At 46.6% G+C, this 26,865-nt stretch overlaps 1 pseudogene; it reads left to right on the top strand.

Moving 5' to 3' along the window:
* The first annotated feature begins 358 nt into the window (after positions 1-358).
* On the top strand, positions 359-26,865 carry LOC142574880 (uncharacterized; annotated as a pseudogene).

Raw genomic sequence — 26,865 nt, 5'->3', positions numbered from 1 at the left:
TGGCTAACCAGCCTTGGTTACACCATGTACGGTTATAGTAGTGGCGTACAGCTGGCGTTCGCAAGTCTTGAGATACAAGCCTTGTGGCGTCCCCATGTTGGGCTCGGTGGTGGGCGGCTGGCGCTGCTGCCGAAGACAAATACTTTTTATGGCTACTCCATCCATTTCTCTAACTGATCGTCCTCTAAAAAGGGGGCGCAACGAAGCAACCACTCGATTCTTCTTCAAGAGCTACGACAACTTTGCAAAGTACCATGTCATCCACAGTGACGGCAGTATAACAGCCAGAAAACTATCTCCCTTCAAAGTTTCGAAGTGCCTAAGAGACACATTAGGCCCAGGATTCAAAGCTACAAGGATGGCTAGTGGTGACATCCTTCTGGAACTGAACGACAAAGAACAACTTAAAAAGCTTTCAGACCTCAAATTCATTGGTGACATAGCAGTAACTGTCACGGCGCACCGTTCGATGAACAGCGTTCGTGGGGTAATCTCTGATGAAGACATGCTTGACCTTAGTGAGGAAGAATTGCTTGAAGGTTTTGCAGAACAAAATGTGACGAAAGTTCAAAGAATCATGATCCGTCGGAATGACACCGAAATCCCTACAAAACATGTAATCCTAACATTCGGCTCCACCACACTACCAGACTCAGTCGAAGCAGGCTATGTGAAAATCCGTGTGAGGCCTTATATCCCCAATCCTAGACGTTGCTTCAAATGCCAGAGGTTCGGGCACAGCTCTCAGACATGCAGAGGAAAATTAACGTGTGCCAAATGCAGTTCTAACGATCATCCATCAGATAATTGTAATGCTGAATCACACTGCACGAACTGTGAAGGGGATCATCCTGCATTCTCACGATCATGCCCAATCTGGAAAAAGGAGAAAGAAATCATTGCCCTTAAGATAAATGAAAACATCACATTCTCTGAAGCACGAAAACGACTTACATTTCCCCGCAACGAAAGTTTTGCCGCTGTGACGAGGCAGGGGGCCCTCTCACAACGGCCTAAAGAGCCAGCCGTGGTCACACGCAGTGAACCACGGGGGACTTCTTCTGCCCCCACACAGGCAGCACCCAGTGCTGCCGAATCCAACAACACGCAGACCTTGCTCTCGCAGGGCTGCATTACTGTGCAAAAATCGAGGCCCGAGACACGACTCTCAGAGCCTCGTGACCCCGCCTCCACCGCCTCCCAGAAGGAGATGGAGGTTGACGCAAGTACATCGGTGCCAGTGGCACCAAAAGACAAGCGCAGCTTGCTTGAGGGACGTAAAAAAGAAAAAAACCCTCGAGTAATTCCACCAAAGCCTAAATAAGATTATCACTCTACACAGAACACTCCCCAAAAAAAACCTTTGTCATAATGGGTGTTCAGATATTGCAATGGAATGCCAGAGGCCTTTTGCATAACCTAGATGACGTCAAAGAATTGTTATCTACGTATAAGCCTAGAGTGTTCTGTGTTCAGGAGACGCACTTAAAATCAAGTGACTCGAACTTCCTAACTCAGTTTGGAATTTTTCGTAAAGACCGTGATGATGGACATGCTGCATCAGGTGGCGTGGCAATAATAATATCAAAGACTGTTGCATGCCAAAATCTCCAACTTAACACGCCTTATGAAGCAGTAGCCGTACGAGCTATTTTGCTTAATAGGCTTGTTACTGTATGCTCTTTGTACATCCCACCAGACAAGAGGCTCGACATTACTGACTTTGAAAAACTAATAGACCAGCTTCCTGAGCCGTATATTGTGGTTGGTGATTTTAATGCTCATAGTGGACTCTGGGGGGACTCACGTTGTGATGCAAGAGGCCGCGTAATTGAAAAATTCCTCCTATCCTCCGCAGCATCCCTGTTTAACAAAAAGTTCCCGACTTATTATAGCATTACACATAACACCTACTCCTCAATAGATCTGGCGGTTGGCTCTGCAACACTTCTGCCATTGTTTGAATGGAGAGCTCTCACAGACTCCTTTGGAAGTGACCATTTTCCAGTTCTCTTAGAGGCAATACATACGTATGACCCACCTGTGAATCCAAAAAAATGGAAACTAAACGCTGCAAACTGGGCAGAATTCAAAGAGCTCGCATGTATATCCCTTGAATCCATAAGGCAGCTTGACATTGAAGAAATGACTGCCTATATAACTGAGCACATTATTCATGCCGCGAAACAATCGATACCACAAACCTGTGGTAAAATAGTGAATCCTAAGCCCTGGTGGAATGAAGAGTGCAAGCAAGCACGAAAAGAACAAAACAAAGCCTGGCGTACGTTTTCGAAATATCCAACAGAAGAAAACCTTATAAATTTCAAACGTGCAAAAGCAAACGGAAGACGCATTCGTTGGGAAGCCAAGAGAGATAGTTGGAGAAATTATATCGGCTCAATAAACTCATACAAAGATAGCCAGAAAGTGTACAGTAGGGTTCGAAGGCTGAAGGGGAATACCACACTACCCTTGCCCGTGGTAAATGACACTGTGTCTACATTAGAAGGGCAAGCAGATGCTTTAGGCGAACACTTTGAGCACATATCGAGTTGCGCGAATTACACAAAAGCATTCCTTACATATAAAAAATTAGCTGAGTCAATACCCTTCTCCTTCCGAAAATCCCATAGCGATGGGTACAATTGCCCATTCACGATGCAAGAATTAAAAATAGCTTTGCACAACTGCAAAAACTCTGCGCCAGGATTAGACAGTATTAATTATGAGATGGTCACGCACCTACCCGAGGAAACACTTGAATGCCTCTTATACCTGTTCAATAAAATTTTCTGCAGTGGTCGATTGCCGTCCTGCTGGAAGGAAGCTATAGTAGTGCCAATATTAAAGCATGGAAAAGACCCCTCCTATGTACAAAGCTACAGACCTATCGCTCTAACGAGCTGTGTATGTAAGGTGTTTGAAAAAATGACAAACCGCCGATTAATGTTCTTTTTGGAATACAATAGAATTCTGGATCCCCACCAAGCCGGTTTTAGGCCAGGAAGGTGTACAACAGATAGCCTAGTTCTACTTGAGAATTATATACGAGACGCATTTGTTCATAAGCAATACTGTCTATCAGTATTTTTTGATCTCGAAAAAGCTTATGACACTACCTGGAGGTATGGCATATTGCAAGACCTCGCGTCGTATGGCGTGTCAGGCAACATGTTTAATATAATAAAAAGCTACCTGTCGGAACGAAAGTACAGAGTAAGGGTGGGAACTGCAGTGTCGAGAGTCTTTGTGCAAGAAAACGGTGTACCACAAGGAGGAGTGCTCAGCTGCACACTATTCTTAGTTAAAATGAACACACTACAAAAAACACTCCCACCATTTATATCCTACTCACTATATGTAGATGATATACAGATAAGTTTTAAATCATGCAATCTGTCCATATGCGAGAGGCAGATTCAGCTGGGAGTGAACAGGCTTTCAAAATGGGCGGACAAGAATGGCTTTCGCTTTAATGAAGAAAAGACGACATGTGTGTTATTTTCTCGGAAAAGAGGCATACATCCTGAACCGAATATTACGATGAACGGGTATGTGCTTAGTGTAAAAAAGGAGCAGAAATTTCTTGGCGTTATATTGGATGATAAGCTCTCGTTTGTGCAACATATAAAAAACATAAAAATGAAGTGCTTAAAAACTATGAATATCCTCAAAATTCTTCCCAGTCGTGGGGAACTGACAAGAAATGCTTGCTCTCGCTGTATAACAGTTTGATTAGAACACGTATCGATTACGGGAACATTGTCTACCAGTCAGCTTCACGTTCTGTTTTAAAAATTCTGGATCCTGTACATAACCTTGGCATGCGACTAGCCCTAGGTGCATTCCGTACTAGCCCTGTTCCAAGTTTGCACGTAGAAGCTAATCAGTGGAACCTAGACCGCCAACGTAAGTACTGTAGTTTTATGTACGCACTTAAGATTAGTTCCAACCAAGAACACCCGTGTTACAAAATGTTGAAGAGCACAGAAACGCAAACCCTCTTTGCAAAGCGGCCATCATTAGCAAAGCCATTTCCATTGAAAGCACAGTCGCTATGTCAAGAAAACAACATACTGCTGTCGGACGTTCACCTGCATAACACTAACGAGTTAGTAGCACCATGGGAATCAGTCACCATACATTGTGACTTCTCGTTCACAGAAACAAACAAAAAGCATACACCCCAAGAAGCTGTAAAACAACACTTCTTATCACTACAGAGTAAGTACAAGTGTCCAGAATTTTACACTGATGCTTCAAAAACTGCTGAAACAGCATCATGTGCTGCAATTGGTCCAGATTTTGTAGCCCATTTAAGATTAAACAAATACACAAGTATCTTCACTGCTGAAGCTCACGCTATACTCCTCGCAGTTAAAGAAATAACAACAAAACAGATCAATCAATCGATAATATACACAGATGCCTTAAGTGTGGTCCGGTCAATACACCTTGAAAAACAAAGAAAGAATCCGGTGATAAACACTCTCATCAGCAGCTTAACCTTAGCCTACAAGAGAGGGCTACATATTATAATCTGCTGGGTACCTGGCCATACTAGTATACTTGGTAATGAAGCGGCAGACGCAAATGCGGCCTTAGCAGGTCTAAGGCCCCAAATAGATTTAAGTTATGTACCATATACAGATATGAAACCTGTCGTTCGAGGAATACTGCGTCACGCATGGCAAGAAGCTTGGGACACAGAAAATAATAACAAACTTCGCATCATCCAACCCTACATTACCCAAACACCTGTACACCGGCATAGAAAGGAGGAAGTAATGATGTCGAGACTGAGGATAGGACACACACATGCAACTCACTCATACTTGCTAACAGGTACTGATCCACCGGTCTGCATTAGATGTGGAAATCAACTCACAGTCATCCACGTTCTTATAGAATGCCCTGGCATGGAAGCTACGCGAAAAAAATACTTTCCTGAACTTTACCGCACCAATTTACCCATGCATCCTGCATTTTTCCTATCGGCTGAGCCGATGTTCCCCCTCGACCGGCTGTTCAGTTATCTTAATGATGTGAACTTTTTGAACAATATATCTTACCGCTTTTAAACTCATCTTCTCTACGCTACCTGAAATCCTACATGATCATCCTAAATTCTCCCAAGAAATGCAAGCCTTATGTTTTTAATTCGTAGGCCTTTGCAGCCACCGCAGTACATTACAGGCATTGCAACCCACTATACCTGCTGACATGTTTATAACATTCTACTGCACTACTAAACATCGTTGCTGGCGCTCTTTGGCCGTTGTAGCCCTTGCGCCATAAATACTAATTAATTAATTAATTAATTAATTAAGGGTTAACCTGGTGTAGTTCATCCAACCTTGGATCTATTATATTGGGTTATAGTAGCTATGTACAGCTGGCGTCTGCGCTTCCTTCGGGTCTCGCAGCGTCCCCTTGTTGGGCTCGGTGGTGGGTGGCTGGCATAGCTGCCGAAATGTAATAATTTATTGATGGCCTTAAGCACCTTTCCCCGACTTCCTGATCGCCCTCTTTCGAAAAGAGGGCGCACCGAAGAAACTTTTCAATTCTTTGCCCAACGCAGGGAATCATTCCCGCGCTACCACGTCATACATAGTCAGTGCCCTGATAAGGCAGTAAGAACCCTTTCACCATTCACCGTTGCGAAAGTTCTCACCGATGTTCTTGGTCCTGGATACAAGATCACTAAAATGGCTAGCGGCGACCTACTGCTTGAAGTACGTGACCAGCTCCAACGTGAAAAGATTTCAAATATTCTGGCTTTTGGTGATGTCGAAGTCACAGTGGGGACGCCACATCGATCTATGAACAGATCCAGAGGTGTGGTATCAGACGCCGATCTTTTGAACCTGAGTGAAGAAGAACTACTCGAAGGATGGAAGGAACAAGAAGTTGTGAAAGTACAAAAAATAACGATCAAGCGCGACAACAAAGAAATTCCTACAAAACATCTTGTTCTTACGTTTGCTACAAGTGTTCTGCCAGAATCTCTCGATACAGGATACACAAAAACACGAGTAAGACCATACATTCCAAATCCACGTAGATGTTTCAAATGTCAAAGATTTGGCCATGGCTCACAAAGTTGCCGAGGCCGTCTCACTTGCGCAAAATGTGGTCAAGAGCACGCTTCCGACAACTGCACTGGCGCACTCCACTGTGTGAACTGCGACGGTGATCACGCCACATATTACCGATGATGTCCGACGTGGAAAAAAGAAAAGGATATTATTACACTGAAAGTTAAAGAGAATATATCGTTTCAAGAAGCGCGGAAACGTGTTTCATTCATTCATACCGCAGGCTATGTTGGTGGGGCGCGTAAGGGGGCAACGCCGCAGCAGACTCCGGCATCAGCCCGGCCCACAAAGAGTGTGGCCGAGGTTGTGCCACCAGCCCCCTCGGCGATAGCAGCCAACGCTGCCTCGCCGTCACAGAAAGAGGGCCCATCGACCTCAGGGTTGGTAGGCATGAAGGTCTCATCTGCTCAGTTGAAGCCTTCACGACAAACGCGCCGCTCACAAGAGCGGACGTCCAGTGCCTCTCAATAGGCAATGGACACTACTTCAAGCCCGACGGCGCAGCAAGCGCCCAAGGACCGCCGCCAGTCTCAGGACGGCGGCAAGAAAGACAAACTCCGCATTACACGGCCTGGGAAGGCCCTGTAATACCCCTGTCACACGGCAAATCTAATGTCATTTATAACGAATGAAATTCGCTGATAATGCCATTTGTTGGCTGTCACACGGTAAAACGTAATGACATTCGTCGAAAATGACATTTACAAACGAATGAGTTCGCCAAACTCATTCGCATTCGTTTGGAACCGAATGTGTATCCTCGACACCACGAGTGTACCAGTGTTTCGCAAACAGTACATGCTTCTTTTTTTGTTGTAACGAAAATCACTATTATTCTATCAATTTTATTACCTAATTATTGCTTTAACGACATTGAAGTCCACCACGTGCGTAACTACAGAAAACTACTCTCAGTCCAGTGACCAGACAGCCGTCTTTAGCTTTCGCTGCAGCAGTCGTGTTGGTTCGCACCGGAGCATCGGCCGCGGCCGCTTCAATTGACTTGGCGTAAAAGCATGCGCGTGTTTTCCCGTGGCACGCGCCAAGAATGAGGATATTTGAAGCCCGCATGCACATCACAACGGCGATGACATGCAACTGCCCTTCTCGTACCACTTTAGCAGATGTAGCGGACGCGCCTATCGTTCTGTTCGCCATGTTGCTTGCCTTAGCTTTGGCTTGGCTTGGCTCGACTTCGTTGGCAATGTCGACAAGTTAGCGATCGAACGCTACGGTTTGAAAGCAACGATCACATATTTTAGTAGTATTTAGCATATCGGAAAATAATTATTGCACAAAAGTGGGTTTGAGGCGTGTCTTTTTTTACTATCGTCATTGTCATCATTTTCAAATGACATTAGTTTTCGCCGTGTGACAGCGCGCTGTGATAATGACATTAATCGCAACAAATGTCATTTGTTTGAAATGACATTAGATTTGCCGTGTGACAGGGGTATAATTTAAATCAAATTTCTTCTCTTAACACACAGCACGCACACACACACTAATAACTATGGAGACACAAATATTACAATGGAGCGTCAGGGGTCTCCTACATAACCTCGATGATGTCAAGGAACTCTTGCGTAAATATAATCCAAAGGTGCTGTGTGTACAAGAGACCCATATAAAACTTACACAGACAGGATTTCTACCCCAATTTAACATTTTTCGCAAGGACCGTGACGATGCGTTTGCTTCGTCCGGTGATGTCGCGATTATAGTTGATAAGCATGTAGCATGCCAGGCCTTGGAACTCCGAACGCCTCTTGAGGCAGTTGCGGTTCGAGCCTTACTGTTAGGTAAACTCATTACAATCTCTTCTGTGTATATACCACCCCATTATCGACTCCAAAGAACAGAATTTCTTAGTCAAATCAATGAGCTGCCTGAGCCCTACGTACTCGTTGGGGATTTCAACGCGCACCATACTCTCTGGGGAGCCGCAAGCCGAACAAGCAAGCAACCAAAAGCCAATGCACGTCATGTTAGCCCAAAACAAAGTCTACGCGAGTTCCAAGAATGCAGCTGAGCCGAACTCGTGAAACCAAACACGCAAAAACACACAACACCAAAGCACAATCGGAAGCATCGGGATTCACAGAATTTTCGCAACAGATGTCGGACCGCCCAGCAAGTTTATTTGATGGCATGTTCGGTATTACTCTATCTTTCGAAAGCTGCCAAAACGTTCATCTGATTTTACTACGGATTCGATCCGCTCATCTGAGAGCCGCATAAAAGCTGTGAAACGTTCCGAAAAGACGAGCAATCGCTGACAGTCTTCTCCAAGGTCTTCTCTCGAAGCCATGCTGTTAAACGCGATACAGCGCAGCAGTTCATAGGCAGTTACATCAAACAAAAGAGAAAAAAAAACGGATTCTAGATCCTCCAGCACGGACGGCGAATGTCACGATACAAATGCATAAATTAACGAAGGAGGCTCAGTGCACAACATGTGCGTGAACTTAGCACCCAATTTATGCCACACAACGAACACGTTTCATGAGCGTGCCTCCACGTACCTCGAGCAGCAAAAGCAAACGTTCCAAAACAGAGAGAAAACAACTCACTGTCTCGGACGACCACAATTCTTGTAAAAGCTCATTGCATCGGCAAACTCCCACGTCTGCCTCGCGACGTAGGCGCTGCCGCTCCTCGTTGCGAGCTCGATTGCTTCGAGTTCACGGGTAAAGCGATCTCGGAGCTTCTTTCACAACTTGTGGCATTCTTCAACTACAAACGGAAAGGAGGGACAACAAATATCGATCAAACATTACGGTGCATGCAGCCACTGGCATGCTGCGGCCGAGAAACGTTCAAATGAAGCCGAACACAGCTCACCTGTAGCGAGACCGCTGCTCTGCCGTATCTGTTCTCTCGCGTTCTCTTTGCGCTGTTGGTCCCTGAAATCGAGTCGCTTAGTGTCGTACAAACAGCGGTGTTGTTTTATGGCTTCGATAAACCTCTCCACCACGCTATCCGAGGCAAGTTCAACATTTGAGCCGCTGGCGCCACTCCTGGTGTTCGCGCAGGCATCCGCCATTTTCCTCCGCGCGATGCATTGTCAGTCGACGCGGTCGGCGGCGCCGGCGCGCGAATGGAGCAGGAGCCAAATCTGCGCCTTGCCCGTCGGGGCGCGCTGGCAGCCGTCGGTTACGTCGACGCTGCAGTGCGTCGGACTATGGGCGTCTTGCGCTGGATTTTGAGGTATAGTAGCAGCGCCTGGTGGCGGCGCGCGAGACTTTATCTGGGTAGTACCAACTTGGGCAGTATAGAGCCCTTGCTGTGGCGAAGCACGTTTCTAGCCCGAGTTCTGCGTCGATTCGCGCTGTTTTCTGCCCTGTTGCGAGTGCGAAAAAGCTCGTCACTTCTCACAGACCACGCCGACCAGGCTGCGAGCTCGCCACAGCCTATTGGCCTCGATCTCCACCACTGGAAAAGCTGGCGCCACCGTCGGCGTGACGTGACATGAGGGATCACGTGGACATAGCGGCCGCATCGGCTGCTTCGGGAGCGCCGAAGCGAGCTGAAAACAAGAGTTTGAATTCCCTCGTACGCTGCGGTCCTCATTTAGTGGCGAGATTTTCCCGCTTCCAGTGTCTCCTTTACAAAGCTTGAAAGCACTACAATAGATAGTGGCTGCCTTTGAAGGCGCGCAACATGGTAGACTACTGCTCGGTGCCGCAGTGCCGGACGTACGCAACGGAGCCCGGTGTCGGCCTTATTCACACGTAGCCGCAGGACAAGAAGCTGCGTGAAGCTTACCTCGCGAAACATAAAACCGGCAAACAGTCATCGGTTACAACACGGGTATGCAGCATACACAGACGCGAGGAAGATTTCTGCTACGGCGCCGGGTCTTCAATGTTCGGAAAACGCGCACTGAGACGCTCGCCCGAGTCCGCTGCCCGACTAACGTCATGACGGCTTGGTCTATGAACTTGTCGATGCTATAGATACTGGCAAGTTCACTGGAGTGGAAAGGGAGCGGTTAGACTGTCGTTACTTCACAATTTTATGTCTGGAAAAATCGCCCTATCTGAATCAAGTTATGTTCAACCTGCTGCTACTAGGAAAACGAGGCACACAGCAGAACATTCACTGAGACCTATTTTTGCGAAAACTAATTTCTACAAATACAGTTTTTTCCCTAGAACAGTTAAAGAGTGGAATGAGTTGCCGCCAAGTGTTACCAAGGCCGAAGACTTTTCGGCAGAACTGGAACGTTTCTTTTGTGAGCAATAGATGTTTGCAATTGTATAAATGTAGGTATTTGCTGCTGGTTTAGTTCTGTTCTGTCTGTTGTTTGTTTTGTTGAAAATTGCTTCATTGTGTTAGCGCTGTTGCTTATGCCCCTTTTGCTGTTTGAGAATTTATTGCTGTTATTCACTGTTTGTCATTCCGAAAATGCCCCTCCTGCTAGGGCCGAAAAATTGGCCTGCAGTATGGTTAAATAAAAAAAAAACGAAGCACATAAAAAATAAGCATTGCATATGGTCATGTTTGTGTTATGAATGAATGCACTGGATTACAAAAAAGAAGCAGCGGTAAATCGCACGCTGAGAACACCGATAAACACAGTGCGACGGAACTCCAGAAATAATACGGAAACGTCCAAGAATATAGAAGAAAAAAAAGATTCAATCGTTGCGACGGCACATCACAGTCCTCGTAGGTGTCGAAGTCTCTAGAATTAAACCATTTGTGAAACGCTGTGATCGCGCCCACGAAACAATGGTTGCTTGTACACTGTCAGATGCTCATATTCTGCGGCCTAAAGCTCATGGCACGGTGCGAAAACGCGCACGCGGCGAAAGCGAAAGAGTTCGCGGACAAGCATGCACACGCGCAGTCGGTCGCGGCGAATCTGCGATCGCTACATTGAGGCTTCATTCTATTACGCTCCATTTAGTTATACAAACACTATAAGAACATATTTCACATAGTTTGCTCTCAGCGTTTACCTACCTTTCACGCAAGAAGCCGGTTCGGCAGACTCCATCGCGGCGACCGCGCGCAGTGGCGTTCACTGTACGTATTCGGTAAAGAGAGCGTGTGTAAACGATTCTGTGCTTTCAGTTTGCCCAAGATTATTATTTAGACAGTAAAAAACTTCTCTCGTTTCGAAAGTACTTACAAAAATGTCCGGGAGAGCTCCCGCGTCGTGTTTTCAGTGAGCGCTGACAGAAAATCTATGAGGAGCGCGCCGCGTGATCCCTCATACTACGCTAGCGAAGCGTTTCCGATAAATGGCGACTCCGTAACTCCTCGGCGCGAATAGGCACCCTGCAATGCAGTTTGTAGAACAAGCCGTGCCATCTGGCGGCCAAAGCAAGAAGCTTGAAGGCGTTCCTGCCGATCGCGCGCGCGCAAGGGGAAACTTCATTGCTGCCATTGCCTCCGTTGTTCAGCGTGCGCTTTTAGAGCTTCTGTCTTTCGCATCCGAAAGAGAACCTATGCGCCTGTTGAAGGTCCGATGGCGTCATTGGACTTGTGTGATCAGCCCCCTGCCAAAGCTGTGAAGAAAAGTGGGCGGAGGTACTGCTCTGTAAAAGACTGTCACAGTCGTGAAGGAACGCCAGGCTAAGGCTGTGCAGCTTTCCGTCGCAGCCTTGCGAGAAGACGCGAAGGCAAAAATAGGTTATCGCTGTGCGACGAGTCAAGTAAGTAAATTCCCATTTGTAAACGGAAATCGCTGCATATTACACAAACATCCAAAGACGATGTTCATTTTTCAGTTCGCGGCAATCAGTTAACAGATTGTTGGCCAGTGGACGGGGAGTTTTCACGAGGCGTTCGCTTATGCTTACTGTTTGGCCAGTTTCACGGTTTGTAGGTCGATAACATTTCCATTGAAATTGCTGGCATCGTACTGAGGAAATAAAGAAAGCGCAGTATGGACCTTTGCCAATGGTTTGAAACGCACTGTGCTCAGTCTTGTGGCCTCTGCTTCTTGAGAATGATTATCAAACTGCTCGTAGGCGTGTTCATCGCAAGTAATGAGGAACTGCATGTTCAACGGGAGCCATCCTCCGTATTGGTCGTGCTTTATTTTGTTTCGAAGCTACATGCTGTTCGCGGCGGCGTCGTACGTAGTTGACTCCGGCGGACAAAAAACGCCAAACGACCTGCGCTATCATGCGCTTTTCCTGCCCGCCGACAACTTCGCGATTTATCGATGCGATTATTCATGCGATTTATCCCGAACTGCTGTATTGGTACATAATCTGATGTACATTAACCATAACGAAAGGTTGCGACAATCAAGCTGGGGAGAAAACAGTGTATGAGGTGCGTCAGGTTTGTAATACATAGAGAAATAATTTGTTTTTGCAGCGTTTTTTCCTTTCAGCAGATTGATGGTAATTACTCATGTCTTACTTATTACAGTTTTGGAGACTCCTCAGATTGGCAGCCTAATCGCGATTCTAGGGTGTGCTCCAAACATTTCATGAATGGCGAGAAGAGCACAATTGAAAGCCACCCAGGCTATGTACCTACAATTTTTCCAGTAGTGTACAAGAAGAGGTGCACTTCATCTAGTACTAAGCTGACTAGATTTAGTAGGTAAGCTTCTCTGATGTCCTATTTGGGTTTTCGTTTGCGTCAAAAGCTGGGATTGTTGAATATGTTCTGTCTTTTCCCATTTAGGTTCACCATGGACCAGTTGGTCTCTACAATAAATGTGTTACATTTATTCTGTTACACACAAGTTGCGCCTCCCTGTGTAGCATATCTATAGCGGCTCCACAGCCACCGTAGTCCTCCATAAAGAAAGCAACAAAATCCCAATAAAGAAAGGCGTCAGGCAGGGAGATACGATGTCTCCAATGCTATTCACAGCGTGCTTACAGGAGGTATTCAGAGACCTGCATTGGGAATTATTGGGGATAAGAGTTAATGGAGGATACCTTAGTAACTTGCGATTCGCTGATGATATTGCCTTGCTTAGTAACTCAGGGGACCAAGTGCAATGCATGCTCACTGACCTGGAGAGGCAAAGCCGAAGGGTGGGTCTAAAAATTAATCTGCAGAAAACTAAAGTAATGTTTAACAGACTCGGAAGAGAACAGCAGTTTACGATAGGTAGTGAGGCGCTGGAAGTGGTAAGGGAATACATTTACTTAGGACAGATAGTGACTGCGGATCCGGATCATGAGACTGAAACAATCAGAAGAATAAGAATGGGCTGGAGTGCGTTTGGCAGGCATTCTCAGATCATGAACAGCAGATTGCCATTATCCCTCAAGAGAAAAGTTTATAACAGTTGTGTCTTACAAGTACTCACGTACGGGGCAGAAACCTGGAGGCTTACGAAAAGGGTTCTCTTAAATTGAGGACGACGCAACGAGCTATGGAAAGAAGAGTGATAGGTGTAACGTTAAGGGATAAGAAAAGAGCAGATTGGGTGAGGGAACAAACGCGAGTTAATGATATCTTAGTTGAAATCAAGAAAAATAAATGGGCATGGGCAGAACACGTAATGAGGAGGGAAGATAACCGATGGTCATTAAGAGTTACGGAATGGATTCCAAGGGAAGAGAAGCGTAGCAGAGGGCGGCAGAAAGTTAGGTGGGCGGATGAGATTAAGAAGTTTGCAGGGACAACATGGCCACAATTAGTACTTGGCCGGGGTAGTTGAAGAAGTATGGGAGAGGCCTTTGCCCTGCAGTGGGCGTAACCAGGCTGCTGCTGATGATGATGAATAATTGTGAATGCATGTAGATGTATCCAGTGCAAAAGACGTGTACTGGCAAGGTTCAGTGGCATTCAAGCTTCTGTAAAATGTGCAGGTGGAAGCAGCGGCATTCTAGATCGTCGTCTGCTCCTTCTGCTGCCCCTTCATCACCTGCTACTCCTGCATCAGCCGCTGTCCCTGGATCAGCTCCTCCCCACACAGCCGAGACAGTAGGAGCCAGTGGTACCAGCGGCCTTGCGACAGCCGACCTAGCAACTGGTACAAACCTGTTGTACGAGGGGAGCTCGTCAGAGGACTTAGATCTACTGGCCACTGTTGCTGCTGCAGTAAAATCCATGGTAAGCTTCCGAAAATTTTGGAACCTGAAGTTGAATGCCTGCATGTGAACAGGAAAATATGTTTTTGTTCTTGTACCATGCGGAGTTGCGCCTCCCTGTGTTGCATAAGCACCAAATTCACCGTTGTACCATATTGCTCATTGCCTTCTCGTTTTTCAATGCAACGTTTGGTGCACAATATGTGACATCATATTTCTGGAGAGGCTAGTTTGAGAAGTTTGTTTACTGCTAATAAGTGTGTGTGTTATGACTGATGAAAGTGAGGTGGGCGCTGTCAACTAGCATGCATTTATTCTTTCCTACAGCAATATTACACCCCCGCAGGGGCGTCTGCGTCAGCAGGCGTTTGGTGCGTTGCGACACCACGGACCCGAGCACATGAGGGTTGGACCCTCCCGTGTGTAGCCGTGCGCGGCTTAGCCGTGTCCGGGGAAAGGGGGATCCTGGAGGTTGAGCCGATGCCGGGTGCTCGGACCTTTAAGGCCTCCCGGCGGAGGCAACACACCTCTTTGGCCTCGGCTTCGCGTAGACGGCACCCCCGGACTGACCCACCCGGGGGGAAATCGGCAGTCGCCTTTTCCTGTCTCTCCCTCCTCGAACCTTCGTCTTTATCTCTCACTTTTTGACCTTTCCTGTCTCCTTCTCTCTTCTTTTTTTACTTCCTTTCTCCTGGCGGCAAGGGTTAACCCTGTGTGGCTATCCAACCTTGGGTACACCATATTCGGTTATAGTGACGGCGTACGACTGGCGTCGTGCAGACTTGTACGCAAGCTCTGCCGCGTCCCCTCGTTGGGCTCCGTGGTGGGCGGTCGGCGCTGTTGCCGAATGCATACATTTTTTTATGGAAACTTCTTTCCCCTCCCTTACTGATCGCCCTCAGAAACGAGGGCGCACCGAAGATGTCTTCAAGTTTTTTGGACGCCAAACCCAGAACTTTCCCCGCTTCCATGTTATTCATTCCGAAAAGCCAAACAAAGCAGTGCGAAACATCTCACCATTCCTTGTTTCAAAGTCCCTAACTGATATTTTTGGTCCAGGTTACAAAGTGTCGAGGATGGCAAGCGGCGACCTCCTCTTGGAGCTCCGCGATGTAAAACAGTATGAGAAACTACCGCAACTAGTATCATTTGGAGAGACCCCCATAACAGTAACCCCGCACCGTACAATGAACACCACCCGTGGTGTTGTGTCAGATGATGATTTGCTTGAGCTCACTGAGGCTGAACTCTTGGAGGGCTTCAGCGAACAAAATGTCATAAATGTCAAAAGAATCAAGATAACGCGCGAGGGTAAAGAAATTGCGACCAAGCACCTAATCCTCACCTTCAATTCAAGTGTCCTGCCCGAATCAATCGAGGCCGGGTACATCAAGCTCCGTGTAAGACCGTATGTGCCAAATCCCTTGAGATGTTTCAAATGCCAACGTTTTGGCCACAGCTCGCAGAGCTGCCGAGGCCGCCAAACATGTGGGAAATGCAGTGCCCTTGAACACGCAACTGAAGAATGTAAGAACTCTCTACACTGTGTAAACTGTGATGGGGATCACGCCGCGTACTCACGGTCGTGCCCCTCCTGGAAGAAGGAAAAAGAAATTGTAACCATAAAAGTAAAAGAGAATATATCGTTCAAAGAGGCACAAAGGCGGGTAGCATACCTGCCAAAGAAAAGCTTTGCCGAAGTGGAGCGTCAGGGGGCAGCGTCACAACGGCCTCCGGCGGCTGTCCGACCCACAAGCAGTGAGTCGGCAGTCACGCCATCTGCCCCCGCGACGGTTGCAGCTAGCGCTGCTCCGTCAACCGAGGAGAAGGAACCATCGACCCCGAAGGTGGGCGCAGCCGAGGCTGCCTCAACTTCCCAGGTCCCTTCCTGCGCTGGCAACGGCCGGCGTAGCCAAATCCCTCTGGGAGCGCCATCAACCTCCGGACTGGTGGGCGCAGGGGTCTTGCCCTCCAAGGCGGGACTCCCTCTGAAAACTTCCCGCTCGCAAGAGCACGTGTCCGGCGCCTCACAAGAGGCAATGGACACTACACCCATCCTCAAGCCGCACCAAGCGCCTAAGGAGCGGCGAGGCTCCCTCGAACGCTCCAGAAAGAACAAAACCCCTATTACAGGGCCTCGAAAGGGTTCTGTAATCTAAGGCATCCCGTCCGTTTCCGTAAACACAGCACCAATTTATTTTAAATATGGATACACAAATCATTCAATGGAACATTAGAGGTCTCCTTACAAACCTTGATGATTTGCAAGAACTCATCCACAAACATAATCCAAAAGTGCTGTGTTTACAGGAAACACATTTAAAATCCAGACACGCAAACTTTCTCCGTACGTATGTTACGTTTCGCAAAGATCGCGATGATGCCATCGCATCATCGGGTGGTGTTGCGATTCTCACTCATAAAAGTATAGCATGTCAACCTTTACAGCTTCGAACGCCCCTTGAAGCAGTGGCGGTGCGAGTTGTTCTGCTAAACAAACTCATCACTATTTGCTCGCTTTATATACCCCCGCATTACAAATTAACTAAACATGAATTTCAGTCCTTTGTAGATGAACTGCCAGAACCCTATGTTGTTCTTGGCGACTTCAATGCGCACAGCTCCCTGTGGGGCGACTCTCGTATAGATGCGCGAGGTCGTCTTGTTGAACAGTTCCTTTTTTCTTGTGGTGCGTGCCTTTTGAATAAAAAGGAACCCACATATTACTCTCTAGCAAACAGAACCTTTTCTTCAATCGATCTCAGCATAGTTCCTCCTTCAATTCTGCCTGAACTTGAATGGGAAGTTGCAAAGAACCCTTACGGAAGCGATCACTTCCCCATACTACTAAGAACACCTCAAGAAAACGAATATCCACCACAGGCACCTCGGTGGAAGATTGAGACAGCTGATTGGGACAAATTTCGAACTCTTACTGGTATCGCATGGCATAACATCTCCTCGTTAGAAATTGATGCTGCTGTGGAGTATTTTACTGCCTTTATAATAGATACCGCATCTAAATGCACATCACAAGTAAATGGCCTCTCGTGCAAACGGCGTGTCCCGTGGTGGACCGACGATTGTAGGATCGCACGTAAAAAACAGAACAAAGCGTGGGGTTTTCTACGCGCTTCTCCCACTGCAGAAAATCTTATCAACTTTAAAAAAGTAAAATCCGAAGGCAGGCGAACCCGCCGACAGGCTAGAAGAGAAAGCTGGCAGAACTTTTTATCGGGCATCAACTCGTACACAGATGAGGCGAAAGTCTGGAACAGGGTTAGTAGGATAAGAGGGCGACAAACATACTCCCTCCCTTTGGTAAACACACAAGGCGAAACTCTGCAAGACCAGGCAGATTCACTTGGGGAGCACTTCGAGCGTGTGTCGAGCTCAATCAATTATTCCCAGTCCTTTCTTAAACATAAAGAAATAATAGAACGTAAGCCAATCATACGAAAATCCAGGCAGAATGAACCGTATAACCGGCCTTTCAGTATTGCCGAGTTGAAAGCTGCCTTGAACACATGCAAAAGCACTGCACCGGGGCCTGACAGAGTCATGTATGACATGATCAGAAACCTACATACTGACACACAAGTTACACTACTTACACTATTCAACACTATTTGGACTTCCGGATACCTCCCATCCACATGGAAAGAAGCGATTGTAGTCCCTGTTCTGAAGCACGGAAAAGACCCCTCCTTGGCGGCAAGTTACCGTCCGATAGCTCTAACTAATTGTCTGTGTAAGCTTTTTGAAAAAATGGTAAATCGCAGACTTATACATTTCCTCGAGGTCAACAATATGCTCGATCCTTATCAGTGTGGATTCCGAGAAGGGCGGTCGACGACCGATCATCTTGTGCGCATGGAAGGAAATATCCGCGATGCCTTTATACATAAACAGTCTTTCCTATCGATATTCCTCGATATGGAGAAGGCATATGACACGGCATGGCGTTACGGTATCTCGCGAGACCTGTCGGAAATTGGCGTCCGTGGAATTATGCTGAACACAATTGAAAGCTATTTGTCAAATCGTACCTTCTGAGTAAAAGTCGGCAATGCACTGTCACGTCCCTTTACGCAGGAAACTGGTGTACCCCAGGGAGGCGTGCTCAGCTGCACTCTCTTTATCGTTAAGATGAACACGCTACGTGCTTCACTACCACCTGCCATTTTTTATTCCGTATACGTAGACGATATACAAATAGACTTCAAATCCTGCAACCTCACAGTATGCGAAAGACAGGTACAGCAGGGCTTGAACAAGGTTTCCAAGTGGGCAGACGAAAACGGATTTAAGGTCAACCCCCACAAAAGTTCTTGTGTTCTCTTCACAAGAAAGAGAGGCCTGGTCCCAGATCCTTGTGTAGAACTCGGCGGACAACAAATCCCTGTCAACAAAGAACACAAATTCCTTGGTGTTATTCTTTACTCCAGGCTCACTTTCATACCTCACATAAAACATCTTAAAGAAAAATGTCTTAGAACAATGAACTTACTTAAAATCCTATCCCACACAACGTGGGGTAGCGACAGACAGTGTTTATTGAATATTTACAAGAGCCTAGTTCGATCACGGTTAGATTATGGTGCCGTAGTGTATCACTCTGCCGCACAGAGCGCACTTAAGAGGTTAGACCCCGTTCACCATCTGGGTGTCCGTCTGGCCACTGGCGCATTTAGGACAAGCCCTGTTGAAAGCCTATATGTAGAGTCAGATGAGTGGCCACTCCATCTTCAGAGAGCAAACATCAGCTTAACGTATTTTCTCAAGGTTCGCTCTGATAAGGAACATCCGTGTTTCACAATCGCTAACGACTTGACGTGTGAAACACTTTTTCATAACAGACCCTCTATGGGACTTCCTTTCTCACTGCGTGCAAGAGAACTTAGCACGGAAATGGATGTCCCAGTTGTCAAACAGCGCCTAATGCCTCCAGCTAAGCTAGTACCGCCCTGGGAGTGGCAGCTGATAGAGTGTGACACATCCTTTGTAGAGGTCACTAAACATGCGCCAGAGACACATATCAAAATGCATTTCTTGGAGCTCCAGTACAAGTACTCGTGCACAGAGTTTTACACAGACGCTTCTAAGTCGCAAGCCGGGGTGTCCTACGCAGCCATTGGTCCGTCCTTCTCGGAATCCGGTGTACTGCACCCTGAAACAAGTATATTTACGGCTGAGGCCCATGCACTATTGTCGGCTGTGAAACATATCAGAAAATCAAATATTCAAAAAACAATTTTATTTACAGACTCCTTAAGTGTCGTTAAAGCCTTGAAGTCACACTGTAAACACAGAAACCCCGTAATAATCGAGCTCTATTCGATTCTCTGTAGAGCATACATGTCTAACCAGCGTGTCATTATATGCTGGGTGCCCGGGCATAGCGGCATTGAGGGTAACGTTCTAGCAGACCAGATGGCCACATCAATTTCATTGCATGCAGCTAATCCTACTGCTTCGGTCCCTGTCACAGACCTGAAGCCTTTTTTAAGAAGGAAACTGCGAAACCACTGGCAACGTAAGTAGGACGCAGAAGTACATAACAAACTGCACGTGATAAAGCCACAATTAGGTTCTTGGCCCTCCGTAACAAAATCACGGCGAACAGATGTCCTATTCTGTCGCCTCAGAATAGGACACACATTTGGCACACATAATTTTTTACTCCATGAAAATGATCCTCCGACCTGCGGTAGATGCGGGGAGAGGCTGACCGTCCTCCACGTCCTCCTGGAGTGTCGGGCAGCCGAATCTGAGAGAAAGAAGCATTTTCCCCTAGCATACCGGCAGCAGATCCCCCTTCATCCCGCAATGTTACTCGGCCCAGAACCGCTATTTGATACCAACGCAGTGCTAAGTTTCCTGAAAGATGTTGTCCTGCATGTTATTAGCCCCACATGTTCATAGCGGGTCCTCTCTTCAGAGGATACCGCTGTGATAGCCCTTTCGTATAGCACGTGCCTCTAGGCCCTTGTGTTTCAAGGGCTCCGGCGAGGCAACAGTGCTCCAGCCATTTTTACCATCTCATATATTTTCAATGCTATTTCATTCTTTTACGATGGATTTTAATGTTCACAGTATTCGTCATTAGTCATCGCCATAATTTTATATCACGTAGATTTTATGCACTTTACAGCAACTATTTTTAGGCCACTTTACAGCCAAGTCACATCGTCATAATACATCGTCAACATCACCACTTGTCATGGCGCTCTTTGGCCACACCTGGCCCTTGCGCCATTAAACACCACATATAATCATCATCAACCGCACGAAAGAGACCTATCCAAAATACCACGTAGTACACAGTGAGAATCCTGAAAAACAAGCTAGATTTATTTCTCCATTCACAGTAGCAAAATCTTTGACCGAAGCCTTAGGGTCAGGTTATAAAGTAACGAAAATGGGAAGCGGAGATCTTCTTCTTGAGATCCCACAGAAAAATCAATACGAAAAGCTAGGCAGTCTGGTGACCTTTGGTAACATACCAATTTCTGTTACGCAACACCGAACAATGAATAGCTCACGGGGAGTCGTGTCAGAGGCAGACGTCCTAGACTTGACAGAAACTGAACTCCTGGAAGGCTGGAAAAAACAAAATGTTAGTGACGTAAAACGTATTATAATTAGACGAGACAACAAGGAAATCCCCACTAAGCATCTTATCCTCACATTCTCATCCAGCGTACTGCCAGAAACCATCGAAACAGGATACATCAGGTTAAATGTTCGACCATTCATCCCCAACCCTAGACGATGTTTCAAATGTCAGAGGTTCGGCCATGGCTCGCAGAGCTGCCGTGGTCAAATAACTTGTGCAAAGTGTGGAGTCCAGGGCCACCCCTCAGACAACTGCAGTGGCACACCTCGCTGTGTGAACTGCAGTGGTGATCATCCAGCCTACTCACGCTCCTGTCCGAACTGGAAGAAAGAAAAAGAAATAGTTACCCTCAAAGTCAAAGAAAACATTTCATTTAAGGAAGCCCGTAAAAGGTGCTCTCCATTCCACAACACACCTTATGCTGATGCGGCGCGTCGGGGGGCAGCGTCGCAGCGGCAATCGCCGAGTGCCCTGCCCGCGTGCAGCGAGCAGGCACCTTTGGCTCCGGCCCCCAGGGTGGAAGTAGGTAAGCCTACTCCATCCAACCAGCAACCAGGCCCGGCTACCCTTGGGTTGCCGGCCCCACAAGAGTTATCTGCGGCAACCTGCGCTGCACGCAGCGATCCCGCAGGACCGCTAGCGGCCACGAAGGTAGGCGCAGCCGAGGCTGCCTCGACCTCCCCGGCCCCTCCCAGCGCTGGCAACAGCCGGCGCAGCCTAATTCCACAGGGAGCCCCATCGACCTCCGGGCTCGTGGGCGCAGGGGGTCTCGCCTTCCGAGGTGAGACTCTCTCGCAAAAACTTCTCGCTCTCAAGAGCGCGTGTCCGGCGCCTCACAAGAGGCAATGGACACTACACCTATCCTCAAGGCGCACCAGGCGCCTAAGGAGCGGCGAGGTTCCCTCGAACGCTTCAAAAAGAGCAAAACCCCGGTTACAGGGCCTCGCAAGAGCTCTGTAATCTAATTCATCATTTCTGTTTCCGTATACACAGCACCAATTCACATTAAATATGGATACACAAATCATACAATGGAATGTCAGAGGTCTTCTGAGAAACCTTGATGATGTACAAGAACTCATCCACCAACACAATCCAAAAGTGCTGTGTTTACAGGAAAACACACCTACAATCAAAACACACAAACTTTCTCCGACAGTATATAACCTTTCGTAAAGATCGCGATGATGGTGTCGCATCATCGGGCGGTGTTGCCATTGTCATCCATAAAAGCGTTGCGTGTCAACATTTACAGCTACAAACGCCTCTTGAAGCAGTGGCGGTTCGGGCGGTTCTCCTAAACAGACTCATTACCATTTGTTCACTTTACATACCCCCACATTGTAACTTAAACAAACATGAATTTCAGTCCTTTATAGACGAATTGCCTCAACCTTACGTTGTTCTTGGCGACTTCAATGCGCACAGTTGCCTGTGGGGCGACTCTCGTATAGATGCGCGAGGTCGTCTTGTTGAACAGTTCCTTTTCTCTTCTGGTGCGTGCCTTCTAAATAAGAAGGAAGCCACATATTACTGTCTTGCAAACAAAACCTTCTCTTCAATTGATCTCAGCATAGTTTCTCCATCCATACTGCCCGAACTCGAAAGGGAAGTTATAAACAATCCTTACGGAAGTGACCACTTCCCCATACTGATAAGAACATGTAAAGAAAACGAATATCCTCCACAAACTCCTAGGTGGAAGATAGACACAGCCGACTGGGAGAAATTTCGAACTCTCACCAGCATCTCATGGGCCGACATTCCATCTTTAGAAATTGATGCTGCCGTGGATTATCTTACATCATTCATAATAGATGCCGCAGCAAAATGCATATCCGAAGTGAGTGGTCTGGCATGCAAACGACATGTACCGTGGTGGAACAGCGAATGTAGGATCGCCCGTAAGAATCAGAACAAGGCGTGGGGGTTGCTACGCGCTTCTCCCACAGCAGAGAATCTTATGAACTTTAAAAAAAGTAAAGTCCCAAGGCAGGCGAACCCGCCGACAGGCCAAAAGAGAAAGTTGGCACAAGTTTTTATCCAGTATTAACTCGTTTAGGGATGAGGCCAAAGCCTGGAACAGAGTTAATAGGATTAGAGGGCGGCAAACACATTCACTCCCCCTGGTAAACACACAGGTCGATACACTACAAGACCAGGCAGACTCACTTGGGGAGCATTTTGAGAACGTGTCAAGTTCAGCAAATTATTCACAATCCTTCCTCAAATACAAACAAATAGAAGAACGTAAGCCTTTCAACAGAAAATGTCGTCAAAATCAACCATACAACCGTCCTTTTAGTATTGCAGAGTTTAGAGCTGCCTTGAGCGCATGCAAGAGCTCCGCACCGGAATCTGACAGTATCATGTATGAAATGCTGAAAAACTTACACAATGACACGCAAGTTACACTACTTACACTTTTCAACACTATCTGGGACGCAGGGTACCTTCCGACCGCATAGAAAGAAGCCATTGTGGTCCCTGTTTTAAAACAAGGCAAAGATCCTTCCTCAGTGGCAAGCTACCGCCCGATAGCCCTCACCAGTTGCATGTGTAAGGTATTTGAAAAAATGATAAATCGACGCCTCATCCATTTCCTTGAACAGAACAAAATACTTGATCCCTATCAGTGTGGCTTCAGGGAAGGGCGCTCCACAACTGATCACCTTGTACGTATTGAAGCAAACATCCGTGACGCATTAGTACACAAACAGTTTTTCCTATCCATATTCCTTGATATGGAGAAGGCATACGACACAACGTGGCGATACGGGATCTTGAGAGATTTGTCAGAAATGGGCATTCACGGTAATATGCTAAGCCTCATAGAAAGCTATTTGTCCAGTCGCACATTCCGTGTAAAAGGCGGCAATGTACTGTCACGTCCTTTTACACAAGAAACTGGTGTACCCCAGGGAGGCGTGCTTAGCTGCACGCTCTTTATAGTGAAGATGAACACGCTTCGTGCTCCATTACCTCCGGCCATTTTTTACTCTATCTATGTGGACGACATTCAAATAGCTTTTAAATCCTGTAACCTCGTAGTTTGCGAGAGGCAGGTACAGCATGGTTTGAACAAAGTATCAAAATGGGCAGAGAAAAACGGATTTAAAATCAACCCTCGCAAAAGTTCTTGTGTTCTTTTTAAACGAAAGAGAGGCCTGATCCCGGATCCTTGCTTAGAACTGTGTGGACAACAAATTCCTATCAACAAAGAGCATAAATTCCTAGGTATTATACTTAACAATAGGCTCACTTTCATTCCACACATCAAATATCTCAAAGAAAAATATCTAAAAACAATGAACTTAATGAAACTTCTATCCAAGACTACGTGGGGTAGTGACAGAAAGTGTTTAATGAATCTCTACAAGAGCCTAATACGGTCACGATTGGATTATGGGGCCGTATTGTATAACTCTGCCGCCCCGAGCGCGCTAAGGATGCTGGATCCTGTCCATCATCTAGGTATCCGCCTAGCCACTGGTGCTTTCAGAACAAGCACGATCGAAAGCCTATATGCCGAATCGAATGAGTGGCCGCTCCACTTACAGAGATCATACGTCAGCTTTACTTATTTCCTTAAAGTGCATTCCATTCCTGAACACCCATGTTTTAATACCATTACCGATATGACGTATGCTACACTTTTCCGCAACCGTCCGTCCATAAGACAGCCTTTCTCGCTGCGTGTGAAGGAGCTTAGCGATGAAATGCATGTCCCGCTCCTGGAGCACCGCATAATGCGCCCACCCAAGCTATTACCTCCTTGGGACTGGCAGGTCATAGAATGCGACGTATCCTTTGTAAAAGTTTCAAAGCTCTCCAAAGGTTGAAATTCGAATGCATTTCGTAGAACTTCAGTACAAACACTCATGCACAGAGTTCTACACAGACGCTTCCAAGTCACATGGCGGAGTATCATATGCAGCCGTTGGTCCTTCTTTTTCGGAATCCGATGTACTACATCCAGAAACAAGTATCTTTACAGCAGAGGCCTACGCTGTATGGTCGGCTGTAAAGCATATAAAGAAAGCAAAACTCCAAAAGGCCGTTATATATACAGACTCCCTAAGTGTGGTGAAGGCCTTAATGTCACCCTACAAACATAAAAATCCTGTACTTACTGAGGTCTATTCCGACATGTGCAAAGCTTATCTTTCTAACCAGCAAATCATCATATGCTGGGTACCCGGCCACAGGGGAATCGAAGGTAACGCTTTGGCAGACCAGATGGCTACGTCAATTGCACTCCCTGCCGTTAATAATACTGCTTTGGTGCCCTTCACAGATCTGAAACCTTACATACGAAAGAAACTGCGAAACCACTGGCAACGCATGTGGGACGCAGAGATAGATAATAAACTGCACGTTATAAAGCCACAGTTAGGTTTTTGGCCCTCCCCAACAAAATCTCGGCGAACAGATGTCCTATTCTGTCGCCTCAGAATAGGACACACATTTGGCACCCATAATTATCTGCTTACTGGAAGTGAACCTCCAATCTGTGGTAGATGCGGTGAGAGGCTTACCGTCCTCCACGTGCTCCTGGAGTGTCGGGAAGCCGAAACGGAGAGAAAGAAACATTTTCCGCTTGCTTACCATTACAACATCCCTCTACACCCGGCTATGTTTCTCGGCAAGGAACCGCTTTTTGACACCAAGGCAATCCTCAACTATTTAGACGATGTCGTACTACACGTTATATGCCCATTAAATTCGTAGAGCATCCTCGCTCCAGAGGATGCCACTGCGATAACAGTTTTGCATAGCACATGCCTCCAGGCCCTTGTTCTTCAAGGGCTCTAAGGAGGCAGCAGTGCTCTAGCATATCTTATAACCTTATATATTTTTACGCATCGTATCATTCTATTTGAATGCATCTTACTGTTCATGGTACACGTCATAAGTCATCGCCATAATCTTATTATATAGATTTTGCGCACTTTAGCGCGACCATTTTTTAAGGCCCCTCTACAGCCACGTCACACCAACTTCATCGAACTCATGATTTCACTGCAAACTCATCAACACGGACATGGCGCTCTTTGGCCATACTTGGCCCTTGCGCCATAAAACATCAAACATTCATTCATTCATTCATTCATTCATTCATTCATGCAATATTACACAGGTGACACATCTTGAGACATGCGACAGCAGTGTGCAACACAAGCCAGAGGTCTGTAGCATGCAGAGTGGCTCTGACTACAGAACCAGCTACTTCTCTGGCTATGACAGCGTTGCTAAATCCACAAACGCATTGCAAGACCTACGCAATGTAAGCAAAGCAGTGTTTGCAATGCTTCTGAGCATACTTCCACCTTCATCAGAGCGAAAATGTGATGTCACTGCTGAAAATAGGCTTCCTTTATTTCTTATGAAGTTAAAGCTTGGAATCAGCTATTCATTACTTGCTATTCTTTTCTCTGTAAGCGAAACGTCAGCATCACGGCACTTCAAGAGTGTTATAATGACACTCGCTGTGGCAACCAAACAATGAATGTTTCGTCCCCCATCAAGAGTGATTGAGGCCATGATTCCTGACAGTTTTAAGGTGCATTATCCTGGCTGTGCTATGATTATTGATTGCACTGAAATACGTACAGAGCAGGCACCAACTGTGCAACAAGAACGAGTCTTGTAGTCGAATTACAAAGGGTCATATACACTTAAGTTTTTAGTGGCTGTAGCACCAGGAGGGATGATCTGCTTTTGTTCAAAAGCCTATGGCAGTAGACTGTCCAATGCACACGTTACAGTCGATTTTGGGTTCCTAGACCTTGTTCAACCATGGGGATACCATTCTTGCCGATAAGGCATTCCCAGGCATCCAAACAGTTCTAGAAAACCAGAATGCTGTCCTAGTTATTCCTCCATTTCTCCATGCCTCTGTTTTCACCAGAGGAGGTTCGGGACACATGCAATATTGCGCAAGTGCTGATACATGTTGAACGAACCATTCAGAGGATCAAACTCTATAACGTCTTAAAACAAGGTACCAACCGAGCTTATCCCATGTATGAACGATGTCTTTCATGTCTGCTGTGTGCTAGCTAACCTGCAGCTCCCAATAATTAAGCTCAAAGAGCCACAGTCATCTGCAATATCCGCATCATGA

The sequence above is a fragment of the Dermacentor variabilis genome, chromosome 3 (genome assembly GCF_050947875.1).
Source record: "Dermacentor variabilis isolate Ectoservices chromosome 3, ASM5094787v1, whole genome shotgun sequence".
Taxonomy (NCBI): domain Eukaryota; kingdom Metazoa; phylum Arthropoda; class Arachnida; order Ixodida; family Ixodidae; genus Dermacentor; species Dermacentor variabilis.
This window is presented reverse-complemented; position numbering and strand designations above follow the sequence as displayed.